A 19,461-nucleotide genomic window follows, 5' to 3' on the forward strand; every position below is an offset into this window, starting at 1 on the left:
TTTCTTCTAAATGTAAATAGATCCTGTCCCTCAGTATCTTCTGCAGCAGCTTCCCTACCACTGACATCAGGCTCACTGGTCTGTTATTACCTGGGTTATCCATGCTACCCTTCTTAAACAAGGGGATAACATTAGCAATTCTCCAGTCTTCTGGGACATCATCCATGTTCAAGGATTCTGCAAAGATATCTGTTAAAGCCCCAGCTATTTCCTCCCTTGCTTCCCTCAGTAATCTGGGATAGATCCCATCCAGACTTGTTCACCTGAATGCCTTTTAGAATACCCAACATTTCCTCCCTCCTTATGCTGACCTGACCAAGAATAATCAAACATCTATCCCTAACCTCAACATCTGCCATGTCCCTCTCCTCGGTGAATACCAAAGCAAAATACTCATTAAGAATCTCACCCATTTTCTCTGACTCCATGCACAACTTTCCTCTTTTGTCTTTCAGTGAGCCAATCCTTTCTCTGGTTACCCTCTTGCTCCTTATATATGAATAAAAGGCTTTGGGATTTTCTTCAAACCTATTTGCTAAGGTTATCTCATGATCCTTTTTAGCCCTCTTAATTCCTCATTTCAGATTGGTCCTACATTCCCAATATTCTTCCAAAGTTTTGTCTGTTTTCAGTTGTCTAGACCTTATGTATGCTTCCTTTTTCCTCTTAACTAGTCTCACAATTTCACCTGTCATCCATGGTTCCTTAATCTTACCATTTCTATCCCTCATTTTCACAGGGATGTGTCTGTCCTGCACTCTAATCAATCTCTCTTTAAAAGCTTCCCTCATATCAAATGTGGATTGACCCTCAAACAGCTGATCCTAATGCACATTCTGCAGCTCTTGTTGAATTTTGCTATATTTGATCTACCCCCAATTTAGCAATCTTCCTTTAGGGCCACTCTCATCTTTGTCCATGAATGTTCTAAAACTTATGGAATTGTGATCACTATTCCCAAAGTAATCTCCTACTGAAACTTCACCCACCTGGTTGGGCTCATTTCCCAACATCAGGTCTAGTATGGCCCCTTCAAGGGCCTAATTTTAGTTTAAACCTTTTTTTTTCTTTTCACATACCTAAAAAAGCCTTTACTATCCTCCAAAAATATAAAGGAGGATAGTAAAGGCTTTTTTAGGTATGTGAAAAGAAAAAAAATGGTTAAGACTAAAATTGGGCCCTTGAAGACAGAAGCAGGTGAATTTATTACGGGGAACAAAGAAATGGCAGAAGAATTGAATTGGTACTTTGATCTGTCTTCACTGGGGAAGACACGAGCAATCTCCCACATGTAATAGTGGCTGAAGGACCTGAACTGAAGGGAATTTATATTAGGCAGGAAATGGTGTTGGAGAGACTGTTAGGTCTGAAGGCTGATAAGTCCCCGGGACCTGATGGTCTACATCCCAGGGTACTGAAGGAGGTGGCTCGAGAAATCGTGGATGCATTGGTGATCATTTTCCAATGTTCTATAGATTCAGGATCAGTTCCTGCAGTTTGGAGGGTGGCTGCCTCCAGAGTGACAATTCCTTTAATAATCTTATAGTCTCAATGTCCCACTGTTTAAGAAAGGAGGGAGAGAGAAAACTGAGAATTATAGACCAGTTAGTCTGACATCAGTGGTGGGAAAACTGCTGGAGTCAGTTATAAAGGATGACATTACGACACATCTAGATAGCAGTAACAGGATAGGTCGGAGTCAGCATGGATTTATGAAGTGGAAATCATGCATGACTAATCTTCTGGAATTTTTTGAGGATGTAACTCTGAAGATGGACAAGGGAGATCCAGTGGATGTAGTATACCTGGACTTTCAGAAAGCCTTTGATAAAGTCCCACATAGGAGCTTAGTGAGCAAAATTAGGGAACATGGTATTAGGGGCAAAACACTGACATGGATTAAAAATTGGTTGGCTGACAGGAAACAAAGAATAGTGATAAACGGCTCCCTTTCGGAATGGCAGGTGGTGACCAGTGGTGTGCCGCAGGGATCAGTGCTGGGACCGCAGCTTTTTACAATGTACATTAATGATGTAGATGAAAGTATTAAAAGTAATATTAGCAAATTTGCTGATGACACAAAGCTGGGTGGCAGGGTGAAATGTGAGGAGGATTTTAGGAGAATGCAGGATGACCTGGACAGGCTAGGTGAGTGGACGGATGCATGGCAGATGCAGTTTAATATGGATAAACGTGTGGTTATCCACTTTGGTGGCAAGAACAGGAAGGCAGATTGCTACCTAAATGGAGTCAAATTAGGTAAAGGGGCAGTACTACGAGATCTCGGTGCTCTTGTACATCAGTCAATGAAAGCAAGCATGCAGGTACTGCAGGCAGTGAAGCATACTGGCCTTCAAAACAAGAGGAATTGAGTATAGAAGCAAAGAGGTCCTTCTGCAGCTGTACAGGGCCCTGGTGAGACCACACCACTAATATTGTGCGCAGTTTTGGTCTCCAAATTTGAGGAAATTTGGCTATTGAGGGAGTGCAGCGTAGGATCACGAGGTCAATTCCCTGAATGGCGGGACTATCTTATGCTGAAAGATTGGAGCGACTGGGCTTGTACACACTTGAGTTTAGAAGGCTGAGAGGGGATCTGATTGAGACTATAAGGTTATTAAAGGAATTGTCCCTCTGGAGGCAGGAATCATGTCTCCGCTGATGGGTGAGTCCCGAACCAGAGGACACAGCTTAAAAATAAGGGGTAGGCCACTTAGAACAGAGTTGAGGAGAAACTTCTTCACCCAGAGAGTGATGGGTGCATGGAATGCTCTGCCCCAGAAGGAAATGGAGGCCAAGGCTCTGGATTCTTTCAAGAAAGAGTTGGATAGAGCTTTTAAGGACAGTGGAATCAAGGGTTATGGGGATAAGGCAGGAACAGGATACTGATTGAGGATGATCAGCCATGATCATAATGAATGGTGGTGCTGGCTCAAAGGGCAGAATGGCCTACTCCAGCACCTATTGTCTTCCTGAGTTGGACTATTTACATATTGCTCTAGAAAACCCTCCTGGATGCTCCTTGCAAATTCTGCTCCATCTAGACCTCTAACACTAAATGAATCCCAGTCGATGTTGGGAAAATTAAAATCCCCCATCACCACCACCTCTGACATCTTTCCATAATCTGTTTACATATTCGTACCTCTACCTCACGCTTGCTGTTGGGAGGCCTGTAGTACAGTTCCAACATTGTTATTGCACCCTTCCTATTTCTGAGCTCTGCCCATATTACCTCACTGCTTGACTCTTCCATTTTGTCCTCCCTCAGCACAGCTGTGATATTCTCTCTGACCAGTAATGCAACATCTCCACCCCTTTTACCTCTGTCTCCATCCTATCTGAAGCATTGATATCCTGTGATATTTAGTTGCCAACCATACCCTTCCCTCAACCAAGTCTCGGTAATAGCAATAACATCATACTTCCAGGTACTAATCTGCCTTACCTATCATGCTTCTTGTATTGAAACAAATGCACCTCAGACCACCTGTCCCTCTGTGTTCATCATCTGCTCCCTGCCTGCTCTTCCCTTTAGTCACACTGACTTCATTATTTAGTTTATTTACAGGCTTTTGTTTCTACCTCCTTACTGTCCACTACCCTCCTCAATTGATTCCCATCCCTCAATGATCTAAGAATGTAGATTCATTTTGTTTCATTCCTTTCTTCTATTTGCTGAGCTATTGAAAATGCAAGTGTGTTTGTCTTTCTTCTGAATATTAGCTTGTAAAGTGGAAAGTGCTGTGGATTTTGGCTCCAGCATGGTCTTTTATCTAATGTGTCATTTTATCTAATGTGCTTATGTTAACTCCCATATCATTTAAGAAACTAGACATTGAGTATGTGACAATGAAGAATTGAAGAGGTACGTATTATAACTAATGACTATATACAGATTTTAAATTGGGGGGATCTTATTGAAGTGTATAAGATCATGAGAGTTGTGGATAAAGTGAATGCATTCAGTCTTTTTCCCAGGGGTGGGGAATTGAAGGAAAGAGGGCATCAGTTTAAGGTTAGAGGGAAAGAATAAAAGGGAACCTGAGAAGCAACCTTTTTACACAGAGGAATGAGCTGTCAGTGGAAGTGGTTAACAACATTTAAAAGGACAAATACATGGATAGGAGAGGTTTAGGACCAAGTGCAAGGAATTGGGGTTAGTGTCGATGGACATTTTGATCAGCATGGACCAGTTTGGAATAACGGGCCTGTCTCCGTGCTGTAGGACTCTTTATGACTTTTCAGACACTAAAATATCTGGGATAACATTATCAAGTAGCAAAGAGCAGTATTCCTCATGTAGTCTCATACTTCAAGTGATCCCAAGAAAGATGGAGTCTGGAATCTTTATATCTCCAGGTCATATGCTGATGAAATCATGAGCATATCTCTTCGAGGTATCCTGACAGTGAGACATAAAGCAACAGAAAGGGGTTTGTGATGCTGTGTATGCATTCTTTTCAGATGCTAAACAAGTTAATACATCCTAGGCCTATGCCTCAGTTATTCAGTGACAGAAAAAAAGGAGGAATTTTCCAGCTTGGAGGCTGGAATCTCCAAGGCTGTGTATACTGGCATCAATAATAGCCCAAATTCTTTGGTGAGTGTATGCAAGATACCACTGATCTATTGTAAACTAAGCTTGTTTGACATTGATAGAAAACCAGATTAGCTAAAACTGGCTTTAAACATCAGGCTTTTGTGGAACTGTCATAGTGTCCCTATCTCTGGGCCAAACAGCCCTGGTTCAAGTACACCTTGGACCAGAAGTGTGTCATAACATCTCTGAACTGATTGATTAGACAATATCTTTCAAAAAAGTTGCACCTATCAGTACTGCAAGTGCATCAAAGATCATCGTCAGTGTTGTCTGGGCGTCACAGTTGGATATAGACCAGCAGAGTTGGTTTTGCCCCCAGTAGCAATTTCTGATCACCTTAGCTATGTGTCTATGTCAGAGAAATTCAGCCCAATGAATCAGAGACCACAAATGAAGATTGTAGTGAAATTGACAAGTGGTTTAGCGGAAGAGAAATTGACCAGGCTGACACAGAACTGATTTTTTGCACAGATGGCCAGAGTGCTGTTCCCTGAGTAGAGGATACTGGAAGGTTCTATAGGCGTACAACACAAAGGTGATTATTATAAGGCAGTTACAGTACAATGGTGAAAATAGTAAATTGATTAAAACAAGAATAAACTGAATCAAAATTAATCAAGCATCTGCCAGCAGCAATTCATTTATAATTGACACACGAGATTCCAGCCATCGCCATGACTGGGTGAAAATGTCTTCTCGAGGATTCTTCATTGTATTCCTGTTTGCATGAATATGTGTAAATGTCCCTTCTCCTGGTATCCAGATGTGTCCATTGTGTTCCTCCTGCGAGCGAAGTCTCTGTCTGCCTATTTGTTTATGCAGTATTGGTTTCAATGGGAAACGAGCCTGCCCTTAGGGTATTGGGACTGCAATGCTAATCGGGGCTGGGAGCTTTACTGTGAAGGATTTTTGGAAAGTGTATTCTGGAGTGTGAGAGTAGTTGGGCCATGCTTGGTTTCTTTGTTAGCCTGTTTGGCCAAGACTGGTGCATTGTGGGTATGTTCTGTGTGTGTTGACAGGCTTGATTTCTGTGTTTCTCAGGCCTGCTTCTGTGTTTCTTATGTAATCGTGCTGTAGGTGGGCAAAGTAGCAGATCTTTCTCCCACAGTCTATCTCTGATGGAGGTGCGATCAACATCACATGCACTAATGTACCAATCTTAAACACCAGCTTGTCATGCAAAAATAAATTCCACAACTTCCATGCATTGTCCTGGTGCATCTTCTAAATGGCAAAAGGGTTTTCATCTGGCCATGACAATTTTCATGTTTATGTTGGATAGGACAGAAATCCTATGTGCTTCAGTGACCAAGGGAATGGAAAGAGAAATGACAGGGCACAGTGGCTTCTTGTGTATGAACTCTGCATCATCGACTCTTTTTCTCAAAGTAAACTTTATCACAGGGCCTAATGGCGTCATTCAAACTCTGTCCATTGACACTAACTTCATCTGATTATTACCCGAAGACGTGACCTAGTGAGTGTTCATGATAGCCGCACTTAGCACAGTGCAGATTACCACCTATCCACTCACTTCTCAGTAACAGAGACATTTCACAGTCTACAACGCATCAATATTGCTAGTATGAGAAATGATACTAACATGTCTCTGTGGCATTTGTTTTTCAACAGTCTCTTTCAACAACTCTAAATCAGCAAGAAAAAAACTGTGAGGGTTCTAATACTGTTCAAATCCCAATATGATAGTTGGTGGAATTGAGATTCATACAGTATAAAAAATGTCTGGAATTAAAATCATATAGCAATGGTGGCTGTGAAACTAATCAATTATTGTTCCAGTATCTGTCTGGTTCACTAATATCCTTTCAGGAAGGAAATCGGCCATCCTCATCTAGTCAGGACTACACTTCACTCTGGAGCCACAATAATGGCTCTTAACTGCGCACTGAAATAGCCCAGAAAATCATTCAATTGAAGGGCAATTAAGGATAAGCAACAAATACTAGCTTTGCCAGCAACACCTACATCCGTTAAAAGAATAAAAAAGAAACATTGCTGAAGTTGAAAACTGCTCAGTTCAGTCATTTATGACCCAGCAACAACAACATTTGCTACAGTCACAACAAAGACTAGTTTATGACCTGCAAGGCAGGCAGGCATCCATCATTAAAACAGAAAGTAAAGTCTCCCTGACACACGACATAAATTCAACAGGTAGAACAATGCATGTATTGAAAGTAGTAGGAAAGTTTTGCAATATATAAGAAGATTTTGTGGATATAAATGCTGCAACAAGAAAACCAAACATCTCACCAGAGCAATGGGACCTTCTAAATTACTAGTCAGCGACATTGTCCTGTTGGATTGAGTACCACTGAGTTGTACTCCCATGAGACTGGTCTGTGTTTGATGTTCTCCTGCAGCTTCCATTCATGGCTGAGTTAGTGTTATGAAGTTGTGGGTGTCCTGTATCCTTAAGGGAGCTGAAATTTCTGGCTAGCACAAAGTGTGCTGAACATTTAAAAATGTAACATTTGGGTTGAAACACATGTCTGGTGCTGTGTTGCCAGGATACAAAACCAAATTCAAAGTTTGGCCAATCAGTTTAATCGATGGCCCAGATACAAAAGTCCAATTGAATTTGAATCTTACTATTTTGGATGATATCAAATCAATTAAATGATCTGAGGTTTTGGGGGTATAAATATCAAACATTTTGAATAGTTGAACCCGGGTCGCTGCCGCTGTGAGGCAACAGTACTAACTACTGAGCCACTGTGCCGCCCACTGAGCAGCCAGCACCAACAAGACTGCTTGCAGAAAGATCTGCTCTCTGAAAGGTACCTTTATCTATCAAAGACCTGGGAAGAAGAATCCCCAAGAAGAAGAAAAGAAGCCAGGAGTATAGAGAAGAACTGAAAGCTGTCTGATTTTGAAATAAGAAGTTTTTCTTTTAGATCTTAATCAGGATTTTTTATCAGACTAGTATTGTAGAGTGGAGTGGGAGGTAAAAGATAGGTTTAAGAGAAAGGAGTTGTAAGCAGTTGTTAGTTAATATACTTTGTTAGACTTAAAGAATAAAATTGTTAATTTTTACTTTAAATAGTGACATTTGGGAATAGTTCTTTGTCTCTCAAATTTTAACAGATTACATCATGGGGTGAATCTTTTCTGTGTTGCTGGTTTAAGTTAGCAGAGGGGTTTACCCTGTGTCACAACAGTTTAGGGGAATTGAACAGTTTGGATCTCTGATTCGTAATTTGAACAGGTTTAGACAGATTTGAATAGATTTTGGGTTTGAAAAATCCCAGTAGATTTAAACACTTGCAGGTTAGTGTCCAAGATCTTTAAATAAAATGTATGTGAGACAATTTGTTTAATTTCAGTGATTTGTGGTTGGTTAAATTAAAAGTGAGAGAAATGGCTCTTAAATTTGTTAAAGAGATTCTGGGATTTGAAGATGATTCTCAAATTTGCCAAGAAAGTTTAGAAGGAAAGAAAATGGCCATGCTTTTAGAATTAGCAAATAAGTTAAATTGGGGTTTAACCAAAGACAAAAGTAAAGCTGAAATTGTAAGGGGATTACTCAAACACTTAGGTGTGTCAGAGAAACAAACAAGTGTAGTAGAGGTAGAAAAACCTCTACTGGGGCGGCACAGTGGTTCAGTAGTTAGCACTGTTGCCTCACAGCGGCAGTGACCTGGGTTCAATTCCCACCTTGTGCAACTGTATGTGTGGAGTTTGCACATTTTCCCCGTGTCTGCGTGGGTTTTGTCCAGGTGCTCCGGTTTCCTCCCACAGTCCAAAGATGGGCAGGTTAGATGAATTGGCCATGCTAAATTGCCCGTAGTGTTAGGGGTAAATGTAGGGGAATGTGTCTGGGTGGGTTGCTCCCCGGAGGATTGGTGTGGACTTGTTGGGCCGAAGGGCCTGTATCCACACTGTAGGGAATCTAATCTAATCTAATTTAAATTATAATTGAGGAAAATGAAGTTAGAAGATAAACAGCGAGAGAGAGAGAGAGAGACAGAGAAGGTTCTTAGCTGAGCAAAAAGAGAGACAATTTGAACTTGAAAAGTTGTGACTTATTCAGCAAAGTTAAGTTAATAGGATGGAGATTAAAAGATAAGGTAGCGATACATACAAATATATCAAATCTCTGCCACATTTTGATGAGAAAGATGTTAAAACCTTCTTTATTTCATTTGAAAAATTGGCTAAGCAGATGGAGTCCCCAGAGGATTTATGGGTAATGCAAGTTCAGACTAAGCTGGTAGGCAGAGCTAATGGCGTATTTGCCGTACTGTCAGATGAGGTGTCAAGAGATTATGAAGAGGTTAAACAGGCTATTTTAGGTGCTTATGAATTGGTGCCAGAAGCATATAGATAGTGGTTTAGAAACATAAAGAAGGAACTAGGTCAGACTTATGTTGTGTTCGAAAGAATTAAACATAGTCATTTTGATAGGCGGATGTGTGCTTTAAACATAGATACAACCTTTGAGGCTCTAAGAGAGTGTATTCTCTCAGAGGAGTTTAAAAATTCACTTCTAGAGCAGGTATGAATTCACGTGGAGGAAAAGAAAGTTCAGGAAGTGAGAAGGGCAGCAGAATTAGCAGATGAGTACATCTTGGTGCATTGAACAAGCTTCTGGCCAGAATTTCATCCTGTGAGGGATAGATATTAGGAGAAGGGGTGATCTTACACTACGAAACAAAGAGTAGAGAACACTAGTAGGAGTTTATCACAGGTTAAGAAAGAAGACTTAAGAGGGTGGAAAGGAGGTGAAAGGCCTCAGGTGTTTCCACTATGGTAAAGTGGGACACGAAGTCACAGTGCTGGTCGTTAAAGAAAGGTACTGTGGGAAAATATGTGGTAAAAAGAAGCTAAGCCAGTGGCATTAGTGAAGGTCGTAAAGGAGACTCCAAGAAGAGCTGAGGAGCTGCAGGAGAGTGCACAGCCTAGGCAGGGGTTGGATATGGAGTTAGTACCTGAGCTCTATAAACAATTCTCCTCTGTGGGTAATGTTTAATCAGAAAGAACAGGGGGAGAAGGACAAGACATTAGACGTTTGAGAGAAACAGGATCTAACCAGTTGCTGATAGTAAGAAAGAGTGAATTTGCGCTCTGTCTGATCTGTTACATGAGAGTGTGGTAATTTGTGGGATAGATAGACAGAAATTTAGCGTTCCCCTATATAAGATCAGGTTGGAGTGCCAACTCATGACTGGGGAAGTAACAATGGGAGTGATTGACAGAGTGTCGGAATTCAGTTTGTTCTACTGAATGATTTGGCAGGGTCCAAGGTGGGAGTGACATCCCTGGTTGTGGAGAGGACCAAGAAACTGAGCAGTTGAAACAGAAATATCCTGGTATTTTCTCAGACTGTATGGTAACCAGATCCCACTATCATAAGTCACTGCATGATGTGAAACGGAAAGACGGAGATAAAGGAGTAGAGATTCAGTTAACGGACACCCTGTTGACATAATAGTGCAGGATAAACCTGAACAGGTAGAGGGTCAGACAGAAGAGTTTAGTCCTGAAAGACTAAGGGACTTGCAATAGCAGGACAAGACGATAAAAGATATATATGTGGATGTGTACTCTGACAAGGAAGCAGAGAATATTCCTGAGGATTATTATTATCTCAAAGATAGAATCCTAAGAGGGAAATGCAGACCACGGCAGGTTAGTGCAGAGGAGAAATGGGCTAAAGTACACCAGATTATGTTGCCGGTAGCATAAAGGCAGGAAGTGTTACGGGTAGCACATGAACGACCTGTAGGAGGTCACCTTGGGGTACAACTACTCAGGCTAACATCCAAAAGCATTTTTATTGGTCTGGAATGCTCAAGGATGTGGTTAATATTTGCCATACATGTCATACATGCCAAATGATAGGTAAGCCACAGGCAGTTAAGAAAAAAGCAACTTTGTTGCCAACTCCCGTGGGTGGCACGGTGGCACAGTGGTTAGCACTGCTGCCTCACAGCGCCAGAGACCCGGGTTCAATTCCCGCCTCAGTCGACTGACTGTGTGGAGTTTGCACGTTCTCCCCGTGTCTGCGTGGGTTTCCTCTGGGTGCTCCGGTTTCCTCCCACAGTCCAAAGTTGTGCAGGTAAGGTGAATTGGCCATGCTAAATTGCCCGTAGTGTTAGATAAGGGGTAAATATAGGGGTATGAGTGGGTTGCAGGTTGGTGTGGACTTGTTGGGCCGAAGGGCCTGTTTCACACTGTAATGTAATCCTGCATTTGAAGAAGCTTTCACGTGGGTTATAATTAATTGTGGAGGTCCCCTCCCAAGAACTAAAAGTGGGAACCAGTACTTGTTAACCATAATGGATGTGTCTACCAGATTTCCGGAGGCAGTTCCATTACAGAGTATCAAGGCAAAACGGGTGGTAGAGGGTCAAATTTTACTGCTAGGTTGTTTAAGGAGGTTATGGATAGTTTAGATATACACACTGGATTTAAAGTTCTGTATCATCCTGAATCCCAGGGAGCTTTAGAAAGGTGACATCAGACCTCGAAGACCATGTTGAGACCAGATTGTCAGGATTACCCAAATGATTGGGATAAAGGTATCCCATTCGTATTATTTGCCATTAGAGATGCCCCAAATGAATCCACTCAGTTTACTCCCTTCAAGTTAATATTTGGGCATGAAGTGAGAGGCCCTTTGAAATTAATTAAAGAAAAATTAACAGGAACAAAGTCGGAGATCGCCTATTTAGATTATGTATTTGAGGTGAGGGAAAGATTAAATCGAGTGGGTGAGTTAGCTAAAGAGCACCTAAAAGGGGCACAATATAGAATGAAGCAGGTGGCAGATAGAAGCTCTGAGACACGGACATTTTCCCGAGGAGATAACGTGTTAGTACTGTCACCAGTGATAAGAGATCCCTTCAAGGCCGGATTTAGTGGTCCCTATCAAATTGAGAAAAAGTTGAGTCAGGTAAACTATCTAGTAAAGATGCCAGATAGGAAAAAACAGTATTAGGTATGTCATGTGAACATGTTGAAACCGTATGATAATAGAGAGCAAGAACTGAAGAAACAGGTGTTAGTTACTGCCCCACAGAGTGAGAAATCAAATCCAGATGATGTGGATTTTGATGTGCTTCAAAATAGATTAAAAAAGGAAGAAGTCCTTGACGAGTAGGATATGTTCATAAACTATCTGTCTCAGGAGAATAGAATGCAGTTGAAAGATTTGTTACTACAGTATAAGGACATATGTAAGAATCAGATGGGGAGGACTAATGCTGTTGTAAATGAGGTAGACATAGGGAATACTGCTCTGATAAAACAACACCCCTATCGCCTTAATCCTTTCAAAGCCAAACAGGTCCAGATGGAGATGAAGGCCATGCTCGACGAAGACATCATCAAACTGAGCCAGAGCGAGTAGAGTTCGCTGATCGTCTTAGTTCCCAAACCGGACAGGACTCGACGATTCTGCGTGGATTATTGGAAGGTCAATGCCATTACAAAATCAGACTCATATCCAATTCCTAGATATGTATTGAGAAAGTTGGACACCCCAGTTACATCACCAAGTTGTACTTACTGCATGGTTACTGGTAGGTACCTTTATCAGAGATGGTGAAATTTCTGCATTTGTAACCCCAAATGGGCTATATCAGTTCAAAGTGATATCATTTGGAATGAAGAACGCATCTGCCACATTCCAAAGACTCACGAAAAAGTTCTAACTAGGTTAACAAACTGGGCAGTCTACTTAGACAATGTAGTGACTTTTAGTAAGACCTGGAAAGATCACATGGCACAGTTGGCAGAGCTCTTTGAATGACTATGAGAAGTGAGATTGGTAATAAACTTAAATAAAACAGAATTCACGATAGCAGAGGTGACATTCTTGGGACATATCATTGGTCATGGAAGGTTGACCCCACAGAATGCAAAGACGAAGGTTATCGAGGAATTTCCATGATCAATCTCAAAGAAAGAAGTACTTTGATTCCTAGTACTCAACAGATTCTATCGGAAGTTTGTTCCAATCTACAGAAGCGTAGTGGCACCATTAACTGATCTGCTGAAGAAGAACACAAAGTTTTGGTGGACAGAGTAATGCTAGGAGACACTTGACCATTTGAAAGCCATATTAATCACCGCACAATTTTTCACTACACCAAACTTCTTAAAACCTTTTAAAGTTGCCATCGATGCTAGTGACATAGGAGTGGGAGCTGTACTGCTACAGGAAGATGAGGATGGGATTGAACTGCCAATTGGCTACTTTTTGAAAAAGCTTAACATCCACCAGAGGAAATATTCCCTAATCAAAAAGGAATTTTTGAGTTTGGTACTGGCCATACAACATTTTAATGTGTATGTCGCGAATAATGTGTCAGAGACGGTTGTGTATACTGATCACAATCCTCTTACATTCTTAGAACCCTTTAAAGACAAGAAAATGAGACTATGTTATATGAGTCTTATGTTACAGGAGTACAGAGAAGAACTGAAAGCTGTCTAGTTTTGAAATAAGAAGTTTTTCTTTTAGATCTTAATCGGGAATTTTTATCAGACTAGTAAAAGATAGGTTTAAGAGAAAGGAGTTGTAAGTAGTTGTTAGTTAATATTCTTTGTTAATTTTTACTTTAATACTTTAAATTTAATTTACTTTAAATGTTTACTTTAAGTGTGACTTTTGGGAATATTTCTTTGCCTCTTGAATTTTGACAGATTACAGCATGGGTGAATCTTTTCTGTGTTGCTGGTTTAAATTAGCAGAGGGGTTTAACATTGGACAAATAGCACGCATGATTTGAGCTCAAAAAGACCATCACTTGCAAAAGAAGTCAAAAGGCATCTGGCACCTGGCTAAATACAGTAAGTGCCAACACAAGACCACTTTGTTCTCTTGATCGATATCACAGAACAAAATGTAATACAAACATTTAGCACAACATACAAAAACAAAGCAGACATAGGAGACTTCAACACTATAGAGGTATCTCTCACCCTTGCATCACAGGGAAGGCTTTTGTTAAGGTTATACTTAGAAAATTCAATCTATTTGCTGACTGAGTGTTTCCAGATGTACCACATATTTTCTGTACTGGCAAGTCTATAGTGAGCATGAAGTCCTCTGTAAGTCCTCTGTATCCCTATCAGTTCTCTATCTCACTCTCATTGATGGTACTGAAAGACTTGACATCATCAGCAGAGGAGAACTCTGCAAGATTTTAGGGATCTTGCAAAACCTCCTCAATCACATCTACTCTTTTCATGTGCAGTTTGATGGCACCATTTTTGATAGGGTAAGATGGAGTGAGATGGAAATAAGGAAGCCCCTCTCCCATCTCTGTTTGGCACTTTCTTCCCAAATGTTCCTGACCTTTAACTTTCTCATTGACTTAGGTCAGACCAAAACTTTTGTCAGACTCAGGACAGAGATAAACATACAGCAGGACCTGATCAGTGAACTCCTTGATACTGTTGCTGCATTGGTTGCTCAACAGAAATTCAGCAACAAAATTACATTAATTGTCTTTCCCATGACAATAATTTGTTCTCTCTGGCTAGAAGTATCAGAAAAACATTGATAATAGTACAAAGGATTTGATCTTCACCACATTAAATATCTTCCCTCTGAAAGTGGTTGGCAAATTCAATGTGCTCAGGTGATAGACATATTGTCTCTTGACATAAGCTTATACAGCATAGGAAAACAACTACTGCCTTAAGCCAAGAAATGTGTATGAAACAACATCATGCTAATAGTTTAAGAGAGCTGTGTTCTCAGCACCTCGTATTACGGCTGTGAATCATGTGAGACTGATCAAGGATGGATGTGAAGAGTATTCATCTTTGTTGTGGCTCATTTGAGCACACCATGTCAGAGAAAAACATGAATGTTGCAAAGTCAAACATCTCAAATGTGTTGACACTCAGCATACAAAGTTGACTTCGCTGATTCAAGCACATTCACAGAATGGAGGAAAGTCACATTTGGAAGGATTTTGTGGATGACAATTACCTAGTTGGAGATAGACTATTAGCTAGCTCCAAAAGTTACACTTCAACAGTGCTGATGAATATGAAGGTCCTAAACAATGCTGAAATGCTCGCTAACAGCAGAGGAAAATGACAACATTGACAACATGTGGCAACATGCCTGTTTGACAACACCAAAAACAACATCACACAATTCCCACTGAGTTTGATTTGCTGCATCAAATTAGAAAGGTGGCAAGATGCCAATGGCAATCTGATATTTTGCCCATTTTGTTATTACAAACATAAGAATTAGGAGCAGGAGTAGGCCACCTAGCCCCTCGAGCCTGCTCCACCATTCAATAAGATCATGGCTGATCTCGTCCAGCACTCAGCTCCACTTACCCACCCGCTCTCCATAACCATTAATTCCTTTGCTGTTTTAAAATCTATCTTTGTCTTAAAAACATTCTATGAGGTAACTTCAACTACTTCACTGGGCAGGGAATTCCACAGATTCACAACCCCCTGGGTGAAGAAGTTCCTCCTCAGCTCAGTCCTCAAGCTGCTCCTCCTTATTGTGAGGCTATGCCTCCTCATTCTAGTTTCACCCGCCAGTGGAAACAAACCCCTGCTTCTATCTTATCTATTCCCTTCAGAATTTTATATGTTTCTATAAGAGTCCCCACACCCCGCCTCAATCCTTCCAAATTCCAATGAATGTCTATTCAATCTCTCCTCAAAATCCAACCCAGTCAACCTAGTGAACCTCCTCTGCACCCTCTCCAGTGCTAGTACATCCTTTCTCAAGTAAGGAGACCAAAACGGCACATAGTACCCCAGGTGTGGCCTCACCTGCACCTTATACAGCTGCAGCATAACCTCCTTATTTTTAAACTCCATCCCTCCAGCAATGAAGGACTATATTCCATTATCTTCTTAATTATTAATAAGTATACATATCATTATTTCAAATCTCCAGTTTCCTTAGTAGTTTGCTGATACTACTCTGTTTCAGACTGTCCAACAAGTGGAAACATCACCCTGTCTCTCTTTTACTGAACCCCTCGGATTTTGACAAAAGCACACCTCAGCATTCTTTTGTTTGGAGCAAAACCTATTCAAACTCTCGTGATAGTTGGATTTTAGCTTTAGTATCCTGCAAACATGAGAACAGTAGCAAACAGGAAAACCCTTTTGGTCCTCCCTAGTTCTCCCACACAATCTTATGTGTCAATGTATGTACCCTCCACCTGACACAAAATCCCATGCTTTCTTGGAAGAAGTGAATAACTCAATAAAACTGCAGCCCAATTTAAGAAAAGTATCTTGGAAATTCAATTCTAATCACTCACTTCTGGCCATAAGTAATGGAATCAAGTTGAAGAGACCTCTCTGGTTTGTTACTACACAGTATTCACTTCTTTTAAATCATAATGTTCAGTTCCAGTTCAAAATGGATCCAGAAAAAATCATGTGCTCAGCACCAACTGTTCAAATGACAACAAGTCTTGAGGGAAAGGAACCACTTTCTGACATCCAACTTAGACCTGGCCTTAGACAACTTCAAATTATGATTCCTTAATTCCCAAAACCTATTCTTTCAGAACAAACTGTCAATTGGAACACAATCTATTCCCATTATTCTCTAATAAACCTGAATAAAATCAACCCTGAGTCTTTTCTACTCCAGTGTAGAATGTCCCAGTTATGGAAGCTTATGGTTGAGATGCTTTATAGCCCAGAACCTCAATATCACACCTGATGTGACAGTACTAAAACCAGATATGTATTTGAGGCCTAACCACTGTTTGGTACAAGGATGGGATAACATGCTTTGATCAAAACATCTCTGTTGGAGAAAAACCTAGTCTTGTAAGCAGTTCTCCAATGAATGCACACATTTGACAATGGCATGAATTGATTTTAGAGATGCAATAGAACACCCAGATCTCCTTTTTCCTTAGTTCTCTCTCAGTCAACCTGCTTTAATGCTTTTATCTCAAGGGTGTATGTATATTCAGCATGCACTCTGTTCATAAGCACACCACGTTAAATAACATTTTCCAGTCACAAACCCAATCCCCCAAAATGGCTAGAGCTGTCTGCAGAAGTAGAACATTGTTTACAGTCCTGACACCTCCACAGATCTTAGCATCATTTCTGACTTGCAGCTAGTGCCCTCAATACCCAGAAGAGGAATTTCTTGTGTGATACCTTATCAAAAGATTTTTTGATATCTAGATATCTTTCAGTTGCCAGCTTGTGGACTTTTGCAAAAGCTATAATCATTCTGGTAAATGGTTTTTGGCACATTCTCTTGTGCCTTTACATCTTGTTTGTAATGCTAACACCAAGAACGTATTGCTATGTTTAGCAATTTACCTATTTATAACCCTAAATTCATTATCCCATTCAGACTCTATCTGGAGACAGGAGATAGGGAAAGCTGAAGCTGTTTTTCCTTTTCCCTTGCTGTACATAGTCAACGTGTTTCTGGAAATGAAGACATGTGTGTTTCCTCACCCCTGAATGTATAGTCCATTGGATAAACAGCAGTTCTGCTTTTCCTGGGTTGAAATGTCTTCCTTAGAGATCCACAGCTTCACAGATGCCAGTTTTCAGCCAACTTGATTAACTCCATGTGATATCAAGAAGTAGCTGAAAGCATTGACTATGAAACCACTAAAAGCCATAATGTCATAATGTTCACCAAATTTCTCTTAAGAAGGACATCTGCTGGTGTAAAAATATCTCAGATTCTGCCATAAGGTGAACATGCAGATCTAACGATTAAACATCCCAGGGCTAGTCTCTTGCCTTTGACCTTATCCTTACACTTAGTGGTCCCAGGATTCATCTGTAGCACATTGACTGCAATCCTCAATCTATAGTTAAAGATTCCCAGATGGATGAGGCAGGTTTCTAAGATATAGAATTGAAATGTAGCCTCATTTTTATTTGACTAAAGATGCTCCACACCTTTCACTTTGGAGAACCTTTTGATTAGAATTAACTTTATTGAATTGAATTCCTATTGGGACAGTAAGACTACAACAGACACCAAAACAATGCAAGTGAAAATATAGTTACAACATGCAGATTTATACAATAGTTGAACACTGATGCCCTCTCAGAAGATTTTGTTTTCCTCTTCTTCCTCCTACATATATGTACCAGCCTGCTATAAATAGCCAAGGTGGAGGAAGTCTGCTGAGTGGTGTGTCCGAATGATTTTGAAGCCTTGTTGGAATGGGGGTGGGGGGGGGGGGGGAGGTGGTGGGGTGGGATGGGAGGGAGGGCAGTGGGCTGTGGGGCTTGAGGACTCCTGCCTGCTGAGAGGCTCCTGCACAAGTATAGGTACATGCTTGGCCTAAGCTGCTGGAGGTTATGGGGGTAAAACAGGGGAGCTGAAGGAGCAGAACATCTCCTGAATGGAAGAAGCTGCTGGGGTGTTCGATGTCACTCCTCTTTCCTGTCTCTTGTCCCGTTTATTGATTTTGAGCTTGAGTAATGCAGTGATGGAGCATATAATCAGGAGGCAGTGGAAACTCTGCTGGTCCTAGGCCTCCATTCTGTGCAGGTAGCCAGTACCTACATACCGGACTCATAACATAGTGCAAACATGAATGGGTTCCTCCATCCTTTGCTCCAATATACAGAGGGTGTATCCATCACCTGATGTTGTACTGACATCTTTGTTGGCCATATTACTTATGGCTGAGCAGGACCTGATCTCTGGCAGTCCAGTGAGCGGCAGGTACTTCTTCCACCATAGGTCTGTGTCAGTGATGTGCTTAACAGATTGTGACCCTAAGCTTGCTGTAGCTAGGGTACCCACCACAGTGACTGTCTCTGGGCTGGTGGAGGTTGTCGGTGAAATTGTTGGTGAGTCCTCTAAGAGTTTACAGTCTGCACTGATCCCAGAGGAATCCTATTGGTTAGAGGTTGCCAACCAGGAAAAGAACCTCTCATCTCCGCTCACGGTTTCCCGCCATTAGCCAATCCTCTATCAATACCAATATCCTAACTCCAATACCATGGTTTATACGACTTAACCTTTTATGCTGTACTTTGTCGACCACCTTCTGGAAGTTCAAATACAGCTTCTATCCACCCTCGTTGAGGCTTCCTTGAAAATCTTTAATAAATTAAACACAATTTCCCATTCATGAAGTCATACTGACTCTGATATGATTACATTATGATTTTTCCAAATGTGTTGCCTTCATATCCTTAATAATTTATTGCAATATTTTTCCTACAATGGATGTTAAGTTAATTGCCCATAGTTACCTGTTTTTTTTTGTATCCTTCCATTTTGAATGTCACATTGGCAATTTTGCAAACATCAGGTCTGTCTCAAGAATCCAAGGACTTTTGGATGCGTTTATCATCTTTGTAGCTATTTCTTCTAGGATTCTTGAATGGAATAATCAGGACCAGAGACGTATCTGCCTTGAGCCTCATTAGTTTGTCGAATACTACCTCTGTAATGATGGTATTACGTTTCATCCCACATTCTTTATAGTTAATAGAATACTTGAAGTGTCTTCCATCATAAAACTGATACAAAACATCTGTTTAACTTCTCCATCATTTCCTTGTTCCACAAAACCATCTCCCCAGATTCATTTTTGAAAGGGCTTCACTTTGATGTCTCTTACTTTTTATGTATTTGAAGAAGTTAGTACTTTATATTCCTCGTTAGTTTGCTGTCAGTTTATTTTCCCTCTCTTTATTATCTTTCTCGTCCTCCATTGCTGGATTCTGAATTTAACCCAGTCTTCAGGACTATCAATAACTATTGACTCTTTATATGGTTTTCCTTTCAACTTTATACTTTCCTTTACTTCCTTTGTTAGCCATGGTTCCATTTATCCCTCTCTTCGAATCTTTCCTCCTTAATGAATCTTTCTTTCATTTTTACT

The sequence above is a fragment of the Chiloscyllium punctatum genome, chromosome 42, assembly GCF_047496795.1.
Source record: "Chiloscyllium punctatum isolate Juve2018m chromosome 42, sChiPun1.3, whole genome shotgun sequence".
Taxonomy (NCBI): Eukaryota; Metazoa; Chordata; class Chondrichthyes; order Orectolobiformes; family Hemiscylliidae; genus Chiloscyllium; species Chiloscyllium punctatum.